At 41.4% G+C, this 20,881-nt stretch overlaps 1 pseudogene; it reads left to right on the plus strand.

Moving 5' to 3' along the window:
• Positions 1–4,538: 4,538 nt before the first annotated feature.
• LOC147438740 (large ribosomal subunit protein uL1z pseudogene) lies at positions 4,539–7,796 on the plus strand (annotated as a pseudogene).
• Positions 7,797–20,881: the final 13,085 nt, after the last annotated feature.

Here is a 20,881-nt window from a genome sequence, read left to right on the forward strand (position 1 = left end):
ACAATTTCTTGCTAACGTATGCACGTAGCATATCCTCTAGCACTTGGTTAACTCGTTCAGTCTGACCATCTGTTTCTGGATGATTGGCCGTACTGAGATTTAGTTGTGTACCCAACCGTTTAAACACAGCCCTCCAAAAATGACTGTTAAACTTGGAATCACGATCACTGACAATGTTACTTGGCAAACCATACAACTTGTATAGGTTTTCCACAAATAACTTGGCTAATATCTGGAGTCCTAATTTGATTTTGTTAGAATAAAATTACATAGTTTAGTCAACCAGTTTACGATCACCCATACCGAGTCATGACCTCATACAGTGGTTGGTAAACCCACAATAAAATCCATAGAGATACTTTCCCATTTACCATTGGGAATCTCCAAAGGATGTAAGAGTCCTCCTACTTTCAGGCGCTCTACTTTGTTAACCTGACATTTTCGGCAATGCAAGACATAATCTTGAACAAATCCATGTAAACTTGGCCAATAAAGTTTTCGTCGTACGAGAGCATATGTCTTTCTAATACCGGGGTGCCCTGCACTTAGACTATCATGACATTCATAAAGAATTTGGCACCAAATGTCTGTGTCCATCGGTATACAAACTCTTCCCCAATGGAGTAGGTACCCATTGTCGATGGTAAAATTCTTCCATAGTTGTAGTTCATCACTCGACAGAGGAGAACTGTGTGTGGAGGTTAACGCTACACTACCATCATTGGAGTGAGAAGGATCCCTCATTTGTACATGGCTCCACACTTTGGAATATGCATCATCCTACGCATATTTGCCCTTTAGAGAATCCAAAAATATATTACGAAGTTTTGTGAACAAGAGAGAATTGATCTCTAGCATACAACTAAGAACGTCAGCCACCACATTGTATCATCCTTTACGGTACCGGAGCTTGGTGTCATATTCTTGAAGAATCTCAGACCACCTGGCTTTCCGACCCTTCAAATTGGTTTGTTGTGTAAACCATTTGATGCTTTCATAGTCAAACACAATCTCAAACTGAGCACCGTACAAATAATGTCTCCATGTTTTCAAGGCAGACACTACTGCATAGAGTTCGCATTCATAAGCAGAGTAGTTCTGTTGTGCTGCATCACGCTTCTTGCTTTCAAATGCAATTGGCCAAACATCTTGTAACAGGACTACTCCAATAGCACGGTCACTGGCATCCGTCTCCAAAACAAATGGTTTCAAAGGATCTACAATAGCTAGTATTGGAGCTATAGCTAATGCATCCTTGAGCGTATTAAAACTATGCTATTGAGCGGGTCCGCACTGCAAAGATTTGTCTTTGCCTTTTAGTTGGTTCGTCATGAGAACAATAATATTAGCATAGTTTTTAATGAATCTGCGATAAAAACTTGCAAATCCTAAAAAATATGTAACTCTTCCAGATTTTTAGGAGAAGGCCACTGCCAAATTGTATCCACTTTGGATTGATCCATATGTAGGCCAGTAGCTGAAATAACATGCCCAAGATAGTGAATTTCTTCCTTTAAAAAATCACACTTAGAATCCTTGGCATATAATTGATTTTTTCGTAACAATTCGAGCACCCACCTTAGATGTTGTAAGTGTTCTTCTTCAGCAGCATTGTATACTAGAATGTCATCGAGAAAGACAATGATAAATTTTCCCAAGTACGGCCTCAAGACACTATCCATAAGTGTCATGAAGGTTGCAGGCGCATCGGTTAGCCAAATGGCATAACCAAAAACTCGTAGTGTCCAAACCTTGTTCGGAATATAGTTTTGGGTATATCAGCAAGTTGAATATGTACTTGGTGATAACCTAACCGCAAGTCTATTTTGAGCATGAGTGAGCTTGTCGAACAACTCATCCACGTGTGGCAATGGGTACTTGTTCTTAACAGTAACCGCATTTAAGCCACGGTAATCTACGCACATGTGCATATTATCATCTTTTTTCTTCACTAATAGGATAGGAGAAGCCCATGGTGAAGAATTGGGTTTAATAAACCCTCTACTAAGATAGTCAGCAAGTTGACGTTCCACCTCAGCAGCTTTAGAGTAACTCATGTGGTAGGGTGGTTTATTGACAGTTTTACTGCCTGCAACCACATCGATGCTATGTTGCACCGATCGTGTCGGCGGTAATCCTGGTGGCAAATCATTAGTAGGAAAAACATCGTGAAATTATTTTAATAATTTTTTAAAATCACTAGCAACCTTTGCTTGTTGGGAAGTAGACATTGGTGGAAGAGATAAGAGAGAAGCATGCGGCGTTGAGGAATGTTCAACAAATTCAATGTTAGAGAGAAAATGAGACAATGAGTAACATAATAAAACTTGATCTATTTCATTATCAAAAACGAGCTGCATAAGCTCAGTGGTACATATCAGTGGTGAAGAAGGTACATCCTTCTCTCCTAACAACAACACATGTGTGCCATGGGATTCAAACATTAAGTTCTTGTGCTCATATCTACGCTTCAGTGATGGTCCTAGGCTATGCAACCATTCCCTACCAAGGACCACGTATGCCCTCTCCATGTTCATAACCTGAAAATCCAAGGATGTGGAGTAGCCTTGTACTTCCAATGGTACAGCTCGGACTTGAGTATCCCAAATTTTAGCATCATATCCATTCATCATTGCTACCTTGTAGCGGTGGGAACTCGGAGTTTAAGGCAAATTGAGTTTTTTCACCAATCCATGATTAATGAAATTGTGAGTAGCACCGTCATCTACCAAGATGCACACCTTGTGCCCTTGCAGAGATCTGTGCATACGTACTAACTCATGTGGTCCGAAGGTCTGTTGCCACATGGAAGCTGTGAGACAGCATTTATGCATCACCTCGGTGTGTGTTACTTCCACTGTAGAGAATCGTGAGGAAGACTCAAGAGGCAGCAGTTGCACCGTGTGCACTTCTTTCTCCTTGCCATGAGAAAAAATTTCCCCTTGGGACAATCCTTTTTTCCATGACCGCTTCCCAAGCATTGAAAACATAATTTTTCTTTCTTAGCTTTATCAAAGTCCTCAGGAGAGAGAGGACCTTTGGACCCCTTGGGTTTTTTAGATGCTTCAGAATTGGCTACTATAAATTTCCTTTTATTGTGCCCTTACAGTGTGCGTGTATTACCATGTGTATTAGCAGGAACATGATTATTATTTGATTTCTTTTCATTTGGATCATCATGAATGTGTGCTTTCGCTATGGCCTACTCAAGTGTTTTAGGGTCTTGAGTCTTGACGTGCTTCTTAAACTCTGGCGTCAGACCGCAGATAAACCCACGTACTTGTTCAAAGGTGTCTAGTCCTTCCAACTTGAGGATAACATCTCGATAGTGAGATATATATTCAATTAATGATGGGTATTGGCGCATGGAACACATGTCCCAAGCCGTCCAATTCCGATCTTCCTCATTTGTAGGAAAGAATTCTTTGTGAAACATAGCCTCAAAATTTTCCTAACTCTATGGTATGATATTCTTCTTCTTGAGAGACATCCACCACTTGTAGGCCTTGCCTTCCAGAGTTAATCTTGTTTGCAGTGCTCTGACTGCGTCCGGAGTATGACATAAGGCGTGAATTACATCCCACTTGCTGAGAAAAATATTCACGGCATCCTTATTGCGATCTCGATCTTCTCCCTTAAAAGTCGGTGGTTTGGTGTTTTTCAACAACTCATCCACCTCCTTTGCAGTGAGAGTGTGCAAAGAATCTGGAGATGGACCCTATCCATGATCATAAGGGCCTTGCCCCTGTGTAGCAACGTGCTTATGCATGTGTGTGGCAATAGGGCCCTTGGCCTGCTGCTACTGTGTAAGTTGTATCACTAATGTAGATAATTTAGTGACGTTTTCATTTAAAGATGCAAAAAATCCTTCCATGAGTAATATGCGTGTTTAAAGTGCACGAAATTCTTGAATATCAAGCAGTTCATAAGCATTGTCACCCACCGTAGCATCCCGGGCACTCTCCGTGAGAGCATCCAGCCGTGAGCCATCACGAGCAAGATCAGGCGTTTGATGCTCAAAATCAAAAGTCATATTAATATTTGAATCCATGGCAACATTGTGCAGTGGAAGGAACAGAAGGAAAAATACCTAGAGTCAAAAAATAATATCGTCGTTGTATGATGCACCGCAATAGGTAATTAGCGTGCTAATTACATCCATGCTCCAAGGTTGAAGAGACCGATAATTTGGTTGGTAGTCTGAGCTTGTTAATTTTCTTGTTCAAGGGTACCGAGTGGTTTTGGAGGAATCGGCTTAAGGTGTCAAAGTATGTATTGATTCCGGACACCAAGAGTGTAATAAAAAAAAATTGCAATTTAAGCTTGTGAGCAGCAAACGGATTCCCTTTCGGAGTGCCTTCGTCCTGGTTGCACCTTCAAGTGAGTTCAATGGCGTGCTTGTGGTGTATGCTTTGCATGTCTAGTGGGCATGCCCCCTTAGCCAAAGAAAGCGTCCACCTTTAGACCTTAGGGCAAGCCCTCATGTGAAAAGAGGTCGTTGCTTATCCTCATGTGAAAAGAGGTCGTTGCTTATGGCGATGGCGCTGCAGGCCGCTCCGAGGTCCTCAAGGATGATCGTAGCATCCCGTGTGGTGCTCCATCAGGGTCGCCCACAAAACCTGCTGCACTCCTTGCTGCAGCGCGTGCCAAATGAGCTCACTAGCGCCTGCAAGGGCGGAGGTCGAGCTCTACTCCCTCCTTTGGCCAAGAACCATTGCACACGCCCACGTGGTGCATTTTTCCTGTTTCCTAGCATGCGGCCATGCCCGCCTCCAAATCCCTTTGCATGTGCATGCTTAACCAAAAGTAGTGGTCCACGACCCACCGCTCTTGCCTAGAACAACTTTGCTCTTGATACCAGTGTAAAGACTAGGGGAGACTAGAGCCTGGAATCCACCTCCCAGCCTCCCACTATATAGGCTAAGCTCCTAGCCCCTTTGCCCTAGCTGGATTCCCTTTCCACATTGCCTAGTCCGGCCCTTGGCCCAGTCCAAGGCTCTCTAGCCTTGCCCTTGTCCTGACACTTTAGCATCCCACATGATACTTGCCTCTAGTCTTTTTTGTGTTCAAATGTGCTATGCTTTCTCTCTAGTCTTCCATGTGTTCATATGTGCAAAGAGTGCTTGCGATGCTAGATAATTCTTTGGATTCCTGTCATGCATGCTTGCGTCTCTCTCTCTCTCTCTCTCTCTCTCTCTCTCTCTCTCTCTCTCTCTCTCTCTCTCTCTCTCTCTCTCTCTCTCTCTCTCTCTCTCTCTCTCTCTCTCTCTCTCTCTCAACCCTAGCTCAACATTTCTCTTTGAAGCACCACCTTCCTCTCCAGCCCTCTGAGCCTTCCCTTGGGCGAGGGGCTGCCCTTGGGGAGGCGTTAAACCAATGCCTTGCCCCTTAACTAGCACATCTTACTGCGTTTCTACCTTGCCAAATCAGGACCTGTCGGCATTGATGCAGGTTCACCAACGCATCCCCCTCCATCACTGTCTCCTTCTTGCCCAGTGCTGCTGTTCTCATCATTGATTTTTTCAAGTAGTCGCTTTTTTGGAATAGTAGATTTGCATGCTGCTCCACATTTAGCGAGGCTACCATTTTACTTTCTCATTAAGCAGCTTCTACCATTGGTGCCCTACCTGATTTAATTTTGAGATTGAAAGTCATTGTGACGGTGTCTCGTAGCAAGCTTTGTCGATTAGAAAAGCCGCAAGAACGGTGTCCCATAGGTTTGCACACAGCCAAGCTTCAAGGGTTTTTTACAGTCAAGGTCTACTCAAGTCATGTCTTCCTTCAACACACCGAATCCCATCACGTGCAAGAGTTTTCTTGTTGTGGCAGCTGCACCCAGGAAGGATCCCGCGGCTCGCCAGGACGCAAGGATCATGGCCCTAGAGGCTCAGATCCAAGCACTTGTTTTGGAGAATGTTACACTTAAAGAACGTTTGGGTAAGCTCGAAGATGCGGCAAAAGAGAATGAATACTCTACTCACAAAAAAACACGAAGTCAAAGCGTCTCTCAATGAGACTGTCAAGGAGGCTCAGCAAGAAGCCAATGCAACAGTGCATAAGAAGATCGACAGTGAAATCCAAGCAGCCTTACAAGAATGCCGCCTACAAGAATCCATTTCCCTCAAGATTAGAATTGGAGGACTCTCCTCACCATGTTGCACCGAGGAGGACACCCTTGAAGAGCCATCACCAAGCTCAATGACACTCTTCAACCAATCAACATCGAACCCGACATTGTCTCTTCGATCGACGACATGCATAGGTGTGTACCACCTGGCCAATGCATCCTCACTTTCAAAAACAAAGAAGAACGGACAAGGATACTACGCCAATCCTACCACCTCAAGGAAACAAAGCTTTGGATTGCCGAGGAATTGACTACAAACCAACTCAAGCATAAAGCAAGCAAGCTCAAGAAGATACATGAAGCTCATAAACAAGGTAAATGGGTAGTCTATCGTGGTGGTAAAGCCATCATTTAGGAGTTTCAAACTCCCAAGCCAGCTTCCCTTCCACCTGAAACCGCTTAGGTTTTCATTTTGATCTTGTTCCTACCATTTTTCCTTCCCCTTTAATGGACCCTCAGTCCCTAACTGATATGTATCTCAGGCCCCCACCCCACAAGAATGGATGTAATGTTTTGTTTTGGTCCCATAGGTCATATCTAACCTTCGTGGATGATAATTAAATCTCTCTCTCTCTCTCTCTCTCTCTCTCTCTCTCTCTCTCTCTCTCTCTCTCTCTCTCTCTCTCTCTCTCTCTCTCTCTCTCTCTCTCTCTCTCTCTCTCTCTCTCTCTCTCTCTCTTTGCCTGCCTCCTTGTGATCGGCCTGCAATTGTGTTTACCTGCCCCATTGTTATGCTTACGTATGCGTGTCATATGCCTACCTCTTTGCTACACATCCTCATAGAGTCATCCAGGGAAGAGAATGTTGGGAATGTTATGTATAACTTTATTTGTATTGTGCCAGTAAATAAAGTATGTACCTTAGGGAACCCTCTTAAAAAACACTCTGAAACAGTCCACACTAGTGCGGACTAGTTCAGAGAGCTTTGTGTGTGTGTGTGTGTGTGTGTGTGTGTGTGTGTGTGTGTGTGTGTGTGAGAGAGAGAGAGAGAGAGAGAGAGAGAGAGAGAGAGAGAGAGAGAGAGAGAGAGAGAGAGAGAGAGAGAGAGAGAGAGAGACAGAGTCTTTCTCGCCCACAACATAGTCACAAGAGGGAGCGAAAGGAGCAAAGCAAGATTCAAAGCGATGTGTTGAGAAAATCCATGTGTAGAAATCTAAGGAGTCAAAGAAGAGAAAGTTCATGGAGACACTTGAGCTTCAAATTGGGCTGAAGAACTATGACCCCCAATAGAAAAGGCATTTTCGCTCACACACACAAGATGAAAGTGTGCATGCTAGGAGATGCCTAACATGTGGATGTGGCAGAGAAGCTTGTGAAGAAGATGGCAAAGAAGTATCATGCCTTTCTAGCTCTTGAAACTATTATTAAGAAGATTCCTCATCTCCTGGGTCTCGGTTTGAACAAGGCAGGGAAGTTTCGTATTATTGTCTCTCACCAAGAGTCATTGGAGAGGGAGTTGAATGAGACAAAGGCCACTATTAAATTTCAGCTGAAGAAGGTGATGTTCATGGGTGTTGTTGTGGGAAACATTGAAATGGAGGAAAAGCAGCTTTTTCAAAATGTGGAGCTGAGTGTAAACTTTATTGTCTCCCTCTTGAAGAAGCACTGGAAAAATGTGAGAGTTTTGTATTTGAAGTCGACTATGGGGAAACCTCAAAGGATTCTTTGATTTTGTGCTGAAGTGTTGAATCCAACTCTAAGGATACTTTGGTGTTGACATGCTGCTGAATTTTGTGGTGTGCATGCATGCCAGGAGGCCAAGTGCCTCTTTTGTTGTATGCCCACTAGGTAGTCCACAGAATGAGGGTTTGTTCCATTTTTTTTTCTAGAGAATATTTTACTTGTTTAATGTATTTTTGAGGAATGATTTAAACACATGAATTTGGAAACATTTTTTGTGAAAGATGATTCCTAATGTGGATGTAGAAAATCTAGAGAGAGAAAGAGAGAGGTGCAGGAGGATGATGTATTAGGGTACGAGCGATGAAGGGATATGAGCGACAAAGAGATCGATCCCTCCATTCTGTAGAGATGTAGATCTTTGTGAAGACATTGACTGGCAAGGCCATCTTGAGGCTAAGTCGCCTGATATTATTGACAATGTGAAGTCCCTCTTGATCAATAGCATATCATCTTTGTTCTAGGAAGCATCTTAAAAATGGACAAATACTGGTTTATTATAATATTCCAAAAGAGTCCACCCTCCATATTTTTCATAGGTGCTCCACTTTGTACTCGGGTTAAGAGGCGGAACCAAGAAGATAAACAAGAAGGCTTACACCGAGCCCAAAAATCTCAAGCACAAGAGGAAGAAAGTGAAGCTCACCGTGCTCCAATTCTACAAGGTGGATGACTCCAAAAAGGTGCAACAACTTTGGAAGGAGTGCCCAAATGCAGATTGTGGACCTAGAACTTTTATGGCCAATCATTATGATCACCACTATTGCAACAAATTTGGTCTCACCTATGTTTATCAGAAGGCTTGATGTTTTTGACTTTCAAAGTCATGTTTTGGATGTAGAACAAGCAGCTAATGCTCAACTAATATTTTTTTTAAAAAAATAATGATGCCACTTACTTTTGTGTGTGTGTGAGAGAGAGAGAGAGAGAGAGAGAGAGAGAGAGAGAGAGAGAGAGAGAGAGAGAGAGAGAGAGAGAGAGAGAGAGAGAGAGAGACTCAAGGACAAGAAGAAGAGAAGTTTTAGCATCATAGGAACATTTTACAAGAGACCTCGTGTATCTATCCGGACGAGCCTTGAACTACTATTCTAGAGGGAAATGAAGAGAGATGCATTAAGAGACTCACTTTTGAATGAGCATCTCACTTAATAACTTTGCTCGCTTCCTTGCTTTCTCATGGAATTTTCCTCGATGGGAGGTTGGTCAAAGGATCAAGGCAAGGTAGTCCCAAGGCCTTTCAGTGGTATCAGAGTATGCTACAATCACCGATCGAAAAACAGCTTGGAATTTGGGTTCAATTATTCACACATTCAAGCACGGATTGATTTTTGGGCAATCTTGCATCTCTAAATTGAGTTTGTGGGCATAATTAGCAAGGCTAATTATAGGCATCTGGGCTAATAGTACGGCTATGAGCTTTTTGAAATGTAGATATGCTTCTTCTTTTTCTAGCATTGCACAGTCGTCATGCACAGTCACCGACAAGGATTCCGATATCAACATGACATTTGAGTTCAAGCATACTATGCCTACTCCTCCCCATGATGGCTCATGGACGGATAATCTCATGGAGGGTACCTGCAAAGCTACAAGAGGAGATGACGCTTACAAATTGCTTGATATTCAAGAATTTTGGGCACTTCAAGCACGTATATCGATGATGGAAAATAATTTTGCATCACTAAATAAAAATGATAGTAAGTTATCCACTTTATTGGTACAATTTATGCAATAGCAAGCCAAGGGCCCTACTGACACACACATGCATGAGCATGAGCATGTAGCCAACCAGAGGCAGGGTCCTCTTGGTCAGGGACAAAGTCCCCCTCTGAATTCTCTGCACTCTCTCACTCCAAAGGAGGTGGATGATTTGTTGAAAAACACAAAGCCACCAACTTTTTTAAGGGAGAGGAGCGAGAGTGAAATAAGGATGCGGTGATCATCTTTCTCAGCAAGTGGGAAGGGATTCACGACTTACGGGTTACTCCAGATTGCATTCAAGGCACTACAAACAGGTCTAACTCTAGAAGGTAAGTCCTATAAATGGTGGATGTCTCTCAAGGATAAAACATCATACCATAGACTTGGGTAGCCTTTGAGGCTGTATTTAGAAAATAGCTTATGCCCATGAATGAGGAAGATAGAAATTGGACGGCTTGGAACACGTGTTCCATGCACCAACATAGATCATTGCTTGAATATATCTTGTACTATTGAGAAAATAGCTTATGCCCATGAATGAGGAAGATAGAAATTGGATGGCTTGGGACATGTGTTCCATGCACCAACATAGATCATTGCTTGAATATATCTTGTACTATTGAGATGTTATCCTCAAGTTGGAAGGGTTAGACACTTTTCAACAAGTACGTGGGTTCATCCACGGATTGACGCGAGAGCTTAAGAAGAACGTGAAGTCTCAGGACCCCAAAACACTTGAGGAGTCCATAGTGCAAGCTCACATTCACGATATTCAGATGTTAAGAAACCACACAGTACTCATGTGCCTCATAATACACATGGTAATACACACACACATCATGGGCACAATAAAAGGAAGTTTGTAGTAGCCAATTTAGGGGCGTCTAAGAAACCCAAGGGGTCTCAAAGGGTCTCAAGGGGCTCTCTCTACAGAAGAGTTTGAGAAGGCTAAAAAAAAGAATTTACGTTTTCAATGCTTCGGAAGCGGCAATGGCAAAAAGGATTATCCCAAGGGAAAATTTGTTGCTCAGGGCAAGGAGAAAGCAGTGCACATGGTGAAACTATTGCCTCTTATGTCTTCCTCACATTTCTCCAAGGTGAAGGTAACACACATTGAGGTGGTGCATGAATTTTTTATAACAACTTCCATGTGGAAATAGACCTTTGATCCACATGAGCTAGTTGTGTATGCATGGATCTATTCAAGCTCACAAGGTGCACATCTTGGTAGATGATGGTGCTACTCACAATTTCATTAAATATGGGTTAGTGAAAAGGCTTAAATTTCTTTAAACTCCAATTTCCCACTGTTACAAGGTAGCGCGATGATGAATGGCTATAATGCCAAAGTGTGAGATACTAAAGTGAGAGCTGTACCGTTGGAAATTTGAGGTTATTCCACATCCTTGGTGGAGTTCTAGGTTATGAACATGGAGAGGGAAGATGTGGTACTTGGTCGAGAATGGTTGCATAGCCTAGGACCATCACTGGGAATGTAGCTATGAGTACAACAATATGATGTTTGAATCCCATGGTGCACATGCATTGTTGTTAGGAGAGAATGATGTTCCTTCCTCACCATTGATATGTAAAGCAGAGCTTATGAAGCTCACTTTTGATAATGAAATAGAAGAAGTTTTCTTGTGTTACTCATTGTGTCATTTTTTTTCAAATGTTGAATTTGTTGAAAATTCCTCAAGGCCGCATGCTTCTCTCTCTTCTCTTCAAGAAATAGCCACTACTCTTTCTCCTTAACAAGCAAAAGTTGCTAGTCAATTAAAAGATTTGTTAGTGGAATTTCAAGATATTTCTCCTAATGATTTATCATCAGGACTACCATCAACACAATCTCTGCAACATGGCATAGATGTGGTCGAAGACAATAAACCGATTAGTAAACCACCCTACAAAATGAGTCATTTTGAGGCTACAAAGGAGGAATGTCAGCTTGCTGATGAGGGTCGCTTTTCAAATTTTGGACCACCTCTCTCTTGGTATGCACATGATGGCAAGGCTTCAACGCTTCGCAGAGGAGGAGGGACCTGATGCATTAAATCTATGTATATATTTTGTACATAGCTATGGTTTTGACACATTTGGATCTCGAAAATAAAGAGAGGTACGAACAAACCCTATGAAAAGGAAAAATAAATAAAGAATCATTGGATGCAAATTCTACCCGCCGACGATCACTACCTAACGGTCACCACAGGTGAAGAGTAAAAGTCAATAGTGAAAGGGAATAGACTCTTAAGAATTATTGAGTTGGAGTCATCAAAATGTTATCAGATTCAAGTAGAATTCACTTGTGGACACAAGGCTTGCACATGAAATCAAGAGGGGACCACCTAGAAGACATTTGGAGGGGTAAAGACGGACACATATGTTTTGTGGGATTTTTCTCTATTTTTTTCATTCCAAATTGGAAGAAGATTTCAACAGCAAAGTAGGCCTTGAGCTGATCTTTTGGCTCCTATTTTTTTAATAAGTTTTGAAGATATAGTTTGGGAGATATGGTCAAAATGGTGGAGCCTATCTGTCCACATGGGATCCCAAGTGTCATGATTATCCAACTCCACACACACAATTTTTTATAGGTTTCTCTCCATTATTTCTTGATTTTCTCTTATTTTATCAAGATTCTCTCAAATATTATAAGGAATCTTTTGGACTCAAGCTATGGAGATAAAGCTTTCCATGATGAAGGCGATTACGAGGAAATTGGTCAATAAGTAGGACACACGGAGCTGTCTCATTGGGGAAATGCCTCTAACTGAGGTTACTTTGTAATAACTCCTTTTTCTCATAAATCTCTTTCCTTATCACTCTCTTGGCCTATAAAAGGAGGCCTTCTCTTTTGTAAAAGGACACACTACACACACACACACACACACAAACACACTATCCCATATGCACACTATCCCATACCCACACACTACACACTACACATATGCAGCCTTGTGTTACATGCTAGTAGCATGAACTCTAATCACATAATCACAACACCATCACCATCACCATCCACAAAATGAGCACCATATCTCCATACACTTGTAATGAAGGATTGCAGGTAGGATTTCAAGAATAAGAATGATGGCTACACTCATGATATTCCTGGTCATCAACTCCCATCCCTTTATTATGCATCATATGGCCTTGTCCCCTTCTCATCTTCTTGCCCTATGCTACCTATTGTATTCATATTTTGCAAGCAATCAGCACACTCCATCTTGGTGCCATACCTTGTGTCGTTTGGGATATACTTTCATTGTGAGTATGGTTTATGCATACACACACACACACACACACACACACACACACACACACACACACACACACACACACACACACACACACTCCCTCTCATATTCCTATCATCTTGCTACTTGCATCTTAACGTGTATTTCTTATATTTTCACAAAGACAGGACTTACAGTCGGGATATCACCAAGTACACATTTGACTTGCTGATATACCTAAAACTCCATTCCAAACAAGGTTTGGACATCATGAATTTTTGGTTATGATCTTTGGATTAACTAGTGCATCTGTAACTTTCATGACGCTCATGAATAGTGTCTTGAGACCATACTTGGATAATTTTATTATTATTTTTCTTGATGAAATTCTTGTGTACAGTGCTTCTCAGGCAGAGCACTTACAACATCTGCAGAATTTTTTTGATTGCTAAGGCAATCAAGTTATATGACAAAGAGTCAAAGTGTGATTTTCTAAAGGAGGAAATACACTATCTAGGGAATATTATCTCAACTAATAGGTTGCACATGGATCAATCCAAAGTGGATGCCATTTGGAGGCGGCCTTCTCCCAAAAATCTCGAAGACTTATAGATTTTCTTGGGATTGCATGTTTTTATTGAAGGTTTTTTAAAAACTATGCCAGGGATCCTTGTCAGGACGTATTTCTTTTCTTGAAAACGGGTGAATGTCCAAGAGATGTCACTAATGGCCACAAGCAATGGCTAGTTCAAAAGGCAACTAGATATCGACTCATTTGCTGCAGTCTAGCTCAAGTATGGAACTACAAGCATGAATGACTCTAGCTTCAAATTGAGGGCTAATGAGGGCCGCTTTTCAAATTTTGGATCACCTCTCGCTTGGTATGCACCTGATGGCAAGGCTTCAAGGCTTCACGGCGAAGGAGGGGGGACTTGATACATTAAATCTATGTATATATTTTGTACAAGCTATGGTTTTTAGACATTTGGATCTCAAAAATAAGGAGAGGTAGGAACAAACCCTATGAAAAGGAAAAATAAATAAAAAATCACTGGATCCAGATTCTACCCGCCGACGGTCACTACCTCCATAGGTGCAGAGTAAAAGTCAATAGTGAAAGGGAATAGACTCTTAAGCATTATTGAGTAGGAGTCATCAAAAGTTATCAAATTCAAGCAGAATTGACTTATGGACACAAGGCTTGTACATGAAGTCAAGAGGGGACCACCTGGAAGCCTTTTGGAAGGGAAAAGACGGACACATATTTTTGTAAGATTTTTCTCTATTTTTTTATTCCGAATTGGAAAAAGATTTCAATAGCAAAGTTGTAGGAGTTGAGCTGATCTTTTGGCTCCTATTTTTTTTATAATTGTTGAAGCTACGGTTTGGGAGATATGGTCAAAATGGTGGAGTCTATCTGTCCATGTGGGAAGGTGTCATGATTATCCAACTCCACACACACAATTTTTTATAGGTTTCTCTCCATTATTTCTTGATTTTCTCTTATTTTATCAAGATTCTCTCAATTTTTATAAGGAATCTTTTGGACTCAAGCTATGGAAGGAGGCATGGAGATAAAGCTTGCCATGATGAAGGCAATTAGGAGGAAATTGGTCAATAAGTAGGGCACATGGAGCTCTCTCAATGAGGGAATGCCTCTAACTGAGGTTACTTTGTAGTAACTCCTTTTTCTCATAATCTCTTTCCTTATCACTCTCTTGGCCTATAAAAGGAGGCCTTCTCTTTTGTAAACGGGACACATTACACACACACACACACACACCCTTTTTCTCATAATCTCTTTCCTTATCACTCTCTTGGCCTATAAAAGGAGGCCTTCTCTTTTGTAAACGGGACACATTACACACACACACAATCCCATATGCACACTATCCCATATCCACACACTACTCACCTACACATACACACCCTTGTGTTACATGCTAGTAGCATGAACCCTAATCACATAATCACAACACCATCACTATCACAATGCACAAAATGAGTACCATATCTCCATATACTTGTAATGAAATATTGAAGGCACGATTTCAAGAATAAGAATGATGGCTACACTTATGCTATTCCTCTCCATCAACTCACATCCCTCATTATGCATCCTATGGCCTTGTCCCCTTCTCATCTTGTTGCCCTATGCTACCTATTATATTCATCTTTTGCAAGCAATCAACACACTCCATCTTGGTGCCATACCTTGTGTCATTTGGGATATACTTCATTGTTAGTAGGATTTATGCTTGTTTCTTTCCATTTTGCTTATGTTGAGGTGTCCGGATTCGCCACCATACACACACACACGCTCTCTCTCCCTCTCATATTCCTATCATCTTGCTACTTGCATCTTGAGGTGTGCAGATTCACCAACTCTCGTATGAGAAGTGAGCATACTTGAATGTTTCCCTCACCTCATTATCTTCCTTATTACATACATGAGTAGCAAGCCCATTCTCACTTACTCACCATTCCTCTCATCTTGTTTTCTGACCACCCCATCACACACTTGGGCATGGATCTTTAAATTGTTTTCCATGGCATGTTTGATTGTGTATATGTATATGTATATAGGAGTCGGAGTCTCAAGACAACAAGCCAACATCGGAGGCCATTGTGGCAGGTAAAGTAGAGCAAGATGCTATAATTCTCTCATTAGACAATGTGTCTAATTCCTGGATAGTATATTATGGGGTTTTGTTCCATGTGACACCACACAAGCAACATTTCCAAGATTACACCAAAGGTAATTTTGGGTATGTATACTTGGGAGATGATGAAGCTTGTGAAATTGTCGGCAAAGGTACAATTTGTGTCAAAACTGCTAACAAAAATGAATGGAAGCTTAAAGATTGTAGGCATGTTCCTTCTGTTTGCAAAAAATTGATCTCTACAGGACAATTGGACGATGAAGGTCACAACATTGCATTTGGAAGCAAATGGTGGAAGATCTCAAAGGGATCTTTGGTGGTTTCCAAGGGAGAAAATGTTGGTACACTTTACTTTTGTACTGTTAGAACGCAACTTTCAGCTTGTGCAACAACTACAAAAGTCAACAGTGCGGTGTGGCACTATAGGCTTGGGCATATGAGTGCCAAAGGAATGCAAATCCTTCAAACAAAGAAGCTTCTACCATGTTTAAAAGAAATGGACTTAGAGTTCTGTGAAGATTGTGTTTAAGGTAAACAAAAGAGGGTAAAATTTCAAAAATCAAGAAATGAAAGATAAAATGCTTTTTCTCATCTTCAATCGGCATTCAAGGATAAAAAGCCAGGATGGAAAGCAGTCACAGGTTTGGTTTGAAGATTAGTCTCCAAGTAGGAGATTGTTAAGTATGGAGCCTGATTTAACCCTTGTAATTTTTTGTGGTAAAAACGAACATTTGTAAGGCCCCCATTATGAGGAGAAGCCATTGTGCGTGAAGAAAAATCACTCGCCCAAAAATAAAATCACTCGCCGAAAACCAAATCTTTGCGCCCATCGGAATATTCCTTTTCGCCGGAATGTTATGGCCGAATGGCGGCCGGAAAGTGGCCGGAAAATGATCGGTCGGTTGGCCTGTTGGCCGGTGGCCGGTGGCCGGTAGTCAATGGCCAGTGGCCAGTGGTCGGAAGTCAATGGCTGATGGCCAAATTCAAAAGCGGACTTGTATTTTCAAGGGCAGCTTCACATGGGCGGATTGGAAGGTCCAATTTGGACTTATTTACACAAGGGCGTCTACGCATGGCTGCCTCTCATGAGAGAGGACAACCCTTTTGGCCTATAAAATGAGGCCATTTTTGTACACACATTTGACAATGTGAAGTTGATGCAACAAGGTGGGTGGTGAGGTGGTGAGAGTGAAGCAAGGCGGGAGCTCCAAAAGGCTATAATCCCTTTGTAACCTACTTCTTGTTTTGAAGTACTAAAGCCATTGAGTGGCTGCTTTGCGGTGGACATAGCCCACATTGGGTGAACCACGTATATCGTGTGTACTCTCTCTCTCTCTCTCTCTATCTCTATTCTATAATCTCTTGTGTGTAAAAATTATCTCTCTCCATTAAGTAATCTACTCAATTATCTACTTAGCTACGTCATATTTCCTAACACGTATGAGTTGGCAATGGAAGTAGCCCGCCTTAAAGACAAGAAGTTGCACATGTAAGCAAGAGTCAACAAGTCAGAGGAATCAAGATCAATTCAACTAACCCCAGTAACTTCAACAGCTGCTCAGAGGACCCAACCACAAGAGGCATCAGAAGAGTAGCAAGACATGTTGAGCTACATCACTACTCAGCTGGAGAATCTATATGTGTTGCACTTGGTTCAATAAGGGTATGCAAACAACCGCAATCAAGATCAAGGTAGAGGCAACGAAGACAGAACCAAGAGTACCACTACTACAATTGTGGGGAAGATGGCCATGGCATGTATTACTAACCACACCCAAGAGACAAAATTTCTACAAAGGAGCCAGACAAAACTAGATTTCACCACCAAGAGGAAGACCACAACCACCACCCAAACCACCACAACAAGCACCACATGTGAAAATCCTACAGCAATCTATGCAAACACAACCACCACCATATACCCTCATTCCACCTTTACCACCACCACTAGCTGGTAACTAGGTAGTGAGTGTCATAAGAGTCACAGAGAATGAATCCCAACATGAGAAAGATTGGAGTACGGTCTTGCATACATATAGTTGAGATGAAGTGTTTTTCAACCAATGGATTGCAATTACCTACCTTTTGTATATGCTATGCACTCCCGTACAACATGTATCAACCTTGTCTTTAAGCTGCAAGGTTGGTGGATTATTACCAACATCGGAGAAGGCAATGGACCTTTTTGACAGCACCCAAGAGGATACTGACTCTTTTGCTCGCTTCAGTAATAGCGCGGTAAGCTAGTTTCTGAAGAAAACTGGGACTTACCACATCAACAAGGCGGCCATAAATGGAGGACTCTTGGTACAATCTTCGGAATCATGATCATAAGTCTTGTCTTGGGAGGAGCTAGAGTACTGAATTATCCTTTCACTTATGGTGGCTACAAATCCTATCCTTTTTGGCATGAAACAAGAAATCTTATTGTTAGGACATTTCAAGTGATTATTCTATTCTTCACATGGGATCCTGGAGGATATTGGCACAAATTTTGAAATCCATAGGCTTGTAATTTACTCAAAGACAGTTTGAGTTGTTGATCATTGTTGTTGTAGCCACGGAGCCTTGTCAGGACGTATTGCTTTTCTTGAAAATAGGTTAATGTTTGAGTGATCTCACTAATGGCCACAAGAAATGGCTAGGTCAAAAGGCAAAAAGATATCGACTCATTTGTTGCAGTCTAACTCAAGTATGGAACTAGAAGCATGAATGACTCTATCTTCAGGGGAAGGGTTAATCAGGGCCACTTTTCAAATTTTGTACCACCTCTCTCTTGGTATGCACCTGATGGCAAGGCTTCAAGGCTTTGCGGGGGAGGAGGGATCTGATGCATTAAATCTATGTATATATTTTGTACATAGCCATGGTTTTGACACATTTGGATCTCGAAAATAAGGAGAGGTAGGCACAAACCCTATGAAAAGGAAAAATAAATAAAAAATCATTGGATGCAGATTCTACCCGACGGTCAGCACAGGTGAAGAGTAAAAATCAATAGTGAAAGAGAATAGAATCTTATACACTATTGAGTTGGAGTCAACAAAATGTTATCAAATTCAAGCATAATTCACTTGTGGACACAAGGCTTGCACATGAGGTCAAGAGGGGACCACCTGGAAGACTTTTGGAAGGAAAAAGACGGACACATATTTTTGTGGGATTTTTCTCTATTTTTTCCATTCCAAATGGAAAACTTTTCAACAGAAAAGTTATAGGCGTTGAGCAGATCTTTTGGCTCCTTTTTTTAATAATTTTTGGAGCTACGGTTTGGAAGATATGGTCAAAATGGTGGAGCCTATCTGTCCACATGGGAAGAAGTCATGATTATCCAACTCCACACACACAATTTCTTATAGGTTTCTCTCCATTATTTCTTGATTTTCTCTTCTTTTATCAAGATTCTCTCAAATATTATAAGGAATCTTTTGGACTCAAGCTATGGAAGGAGGCATAGAGACAAAGCTCGCCGTGATGAAGGCGATTAGGGGAAATTGGTCAATAAGCAGGGCACATGGAGCTCTCTCATTAGGGGAATGCCTCTAATTCAGGTTACTTTGAAATAACTCCTTTTTCTCATAAACTCTTCCCTAATCACTCTCTTGGCCTATAAAAGGAGGCCTTCTCTTTTGTAAACGGGACACACTACACACACACACACACACCCAAAAAAAAAAAAAAACTACCCCATATGCACACTATCCCATACCCACACACTACACACCTACACATAAACACCCTTGTGCTACATGCTAGTAGCATGAACCCTAATAACATAATCACAACACCATCACCATCACCATGCACAAAATAAGCACCATATCTCATACACTTGTAATGAAGGATTGAAGGCATGATTTCAAGAAGAAGAATGATGGCTACACTCATGATATTCCTTGCCATCAACTCCCATCCCTCCATTATGCATCCTATGGGTTTGTTCCCTTCTCATCTTCTTGCCCTATGCTACCTATCGTATTCATCTTTTGCAAGCAATCAGCACACTTCATCTTGGTGCCATACCTTGTTTTGTTTGGGATATACCTCATTGTGTGTATGGTTTATGCTTGTTTCTTTCCATTTTTCTTATGTTGATGGATTTTTCACCATACACATACACACACACACACACACACACTCTCTCTCTCTCTCTCTCTCCCTCTCATATTCCTATCATCTTGCTACTTGCATTTTAAGGTGTGCAGATTCTCCACCTCTGGTATGAGAAGTGAGAATACTTGCATGTTTCCCTTACCTCATTAGCACGAGTAGCAAGCCCATTCTCACTCACTCACCATTCCTCTCATCTTGTTTTCCGACCACCCCATCCCACACTTGGAAGTTGGACGTGGATCCTAAAATTTTTTTCCATGGCATGTTTGATTGTGTATATGTATGCGTCCTAGCCACATATCTTGTTAGGTGCCTCCCCTCTATTGTGTACTCCCCATGATGAGGCCATCGTGCATAGTCTTGGTGTAGAGGCCATCCGGTCTGTTTTGCGCTTCCGCTACCACTGACTACTTGTGCAAAGGCTTTATTCAACCGTGGACTTCTCCTATCCTATTGGTGAAGAAAAAAGACGGTAGCATTCACATGTGCGTTGAATACCATGGTTTGAATGTGGTATCTTTTAAGAACAAGTACCCATTGCCACGAGTGGATGAGTTGTTTGACAAGCTCACTCATGCTTGTATTTTCACAAAGACAAGACTTACGATTGGGATATCACCAAGTACACATTTGACTTGTTGATATACCTAAAATTGTATTCCAAACAAGGTTTGGAAATTATGAATTTTTGGTTATGACCTTTGGATTAACCAATGTATCTGTAACTTTCATGACACTCATGGATAATGTCTTGAGACCATACTTGGATTATTTTTTTATCATTTTTCTCGATGAAATTATTGTGTACAGTGCTTGTGAGGAAGAGCACTTACAATATCTACGGAAATTTTTTGATTTCTAGAGGAATCAAGTTATATGCCAAAGAGTCAAAATTGTATTTTCTAAAGGAGGAAATTTACTATCTAGGGAATTTTATCTCAACTAATTAATGGGCTGCACATGGATCAATCCAAAGTGGATGCAATTTGAAGGTGGCCTTTTCCCAAAAATCTGGAAGATCTATTGATTTTCTTTGGATTTGCAGGATTTTATCAAAGGTTTGTTAAAAACTATGCTCATATTGATGTACCAATGACGGATCAGTTGAAAGCCAATGGAAAAAACTTTCAGTGGAGTGCCACTCAATAGCAAAGTTTTGATACGCTCTAGGATGCATTAACTACATCTCTTATTCTACCTATTGTGGATCCTTCAAAGCCATTCATTTTGGAAATGGATGCCAGTAACCGTGCTACTGGAGCAGTCCTTCTACAAGAGGGGAGGCCAATTTCATTTGAAAACAACAAACTTGATTCAACAAAGTATAATTATTCTGCTTATAAACGCACACTCTACGC

Source organism: Adiantum capillus-veneris, chromosome 16 (assembly GCF_014529385.1).
Source record: "Adiantum capillus-veneris isolate H3 chromosome 16, ASM1452938v2, whole genome shotgun sequence".
Taxonomy (NCBI): domain Eukaryota; kingdom Viridiplantae; phylum Streptophyta; class Polypodiopsida; order Polypodiales; family Pteridaceae; genus Adiantum; species Adiantum capillus-veneris.